General features: G+C 41.5%; 1 pseudogene; it reads left to right on the top strand.

Annotated features, from left to right (window-relative positions):
• Positions 1-51: 51 nt before the first annotated feature.
• The window catches only part of LOC138020838 (uncharacterized), a 4,908-nt pseudogene continuing 3,035 nt past the window's right edge, over positions 52-1,924 (top strand).

The raw sequence follows: 1,924 nt of genomic DNA, 5'->3' as shown, positions 1-1,924 counted from the left end.
ATAATAAATGCAAGTAAGGCCCAGATCCTCAGCAAAAGTTTACACCACAGTATGGCGGAAAGAACCCACAAACTGTTTGTGCTCAGTCGGCTTGGTTCGGCCCTGAATCGCCTTAAATTTCCTTCTTTTTGTTTAAAGCCTCTTCGAGTGAAGTGCTTTGAACATATGTTAAATTGTCATGATGTAATAGCCGTTCTTCCCACTGGTTTCGGTTAATCACTGCTGTTCCAGCTCCTTCCTGACTTCTTGCCAGTCAAAGGTGAGAAAAACATCGTACTCGTTCTATGTCCCTTAAACTCCATAATAGAAGATCAGTTGAAGGTTTTGAAAGATAGAGGAGTTTCTGCCGATGTACTGCAGCTTGTCAGTGACGACTCTGCAGATTGTGAAAGTCTATTCTGTTCAGAAAAGGACGATCCTGATAGGAAAAACTCTACCGTTACCGCAGAGTTGAAGTTAAAGAGTCCCAGTGAGAAATTACTGAATGGAGACATTCAGATTATCTTCTCACACCCAGAAGCACTATTAGAGAGCTTACGCAATGATGACGTGGCCTGTGAGGACGTCGTCATTTCCCGCCCTTGCAGTCGACGTCCTGTAGTCGACGTCGTATTGTTTTTATTGCATACGCAATGGTGCATTTTGCGGGAGGTTTGGCGGGAATTGGAAACTGCCGGTTGCTATTACAGTCGGTAATTTGAAAAACATGGCAAAATTACGTGAGGCGAGGAAGTGTTTGCTTTTGAGTCATGACGAAAACCTTTTGAGTGATGAAGAGTTTATCCTTTCGTACGACCTAAATTCTTCAAGAAATCCAGATCTACCTTACTGGCGATATGACCCCTTTGAACTGGAAAACTTCTCAGACGACGAGTGCAAAGTCGCCTTTCGTTTCTTTAAAAACGATGTATACATGCTTAAAGATGTGTTGCAGATACCCGACGAGATAACTTGCTGTAATAGACTTGTTGTTAGTGGAATTGAAGCACTTTGTATTTTACTGAAGCGTTTTTCATATCCTATCAGATACAGTGATATGGTGCTCGTGTTTGCAAGACCTGTTGCACAATTGAGCATGATAACAACAGAAATCATGAACTTGATTTACAATGACCAAGTTCATCGTTTAACAAGCTTTCAGCAAGAGTGGTTATCTCCTGTGAATCTTGAGAGATTTGCAGAGGTGATTCATAATGCCGGTGCTCCGATGAGTAACTGTTAGGGATTTGTGGATGGAACTGTCAGGCCAATATGTCGACCGGGAACTTTGCAAAGAACTTTACATAACAGCCATAAACGTGTACACGCAATTAAATTTCAATCAGTGGTTGCCCCAAACGGACTAATCGCGAACCTTTATGGCCCAGTCGAAGGGAGACATCACGATAGTGGAATGTTAGCAGATTCTGGCCTTTTGCCTCAATTGCGTCTCTATTCTCGCACACCAACAGGAGATCCCTTGTGCATTTACGATGACATGGGATACCCTCTACGGACGCAGCTTCAAACTCCATTTAGAGCCCTACGCTTAACTCCACTGCGACAAATTTTTAACACGTCTATGAGCAGTGTGAGAACCAGTGTCGAGTGGGTGTTCGGTGATACTGTCAATTATTTTAGCTTCATGGATTTCCGAAAAAACCTTAAACTTGGACTGAGTGCCATTGGCAAAATGTACATTGTTTGTGCTCTTTTGACGAATGCTCGAACATGTTTTTATTCATCCACAACCAGCAACTTTTTTAACTTACCCCCTCCCTCAATTCATGAGTACTTTTCATAGCTCAAGCAAAAAATAGTATGTAATCATTGGAAGCTGGAAGTATTGTACTATATTCCGCCTCTAACAAATTGTAATAATAAAATAATATTTTTAATTTGTCATTTAACTGGCTTTCTTTATCCACATGGATTCGACTCAACA

The sequence above is a fragment of the Montipora capricornis genome, chromosome 10 (genome assembly GCF_036669925.1).
Source record: "Montipora capricornis isolate CH-2021 chromosome 10, ASM3666992v2, whole genome shotgun sequence".
Classification (NCBI taxonomy): domain Eukaryota; kingdom Metazoa; phylum Cnidaria; class Anthozoa; order Scleractinia; family Acroporidae; genus Montipora; species Montipora capricornis.
This window is presented reverse-complemented; position numbering and strand designations above follow the sequence as displayed.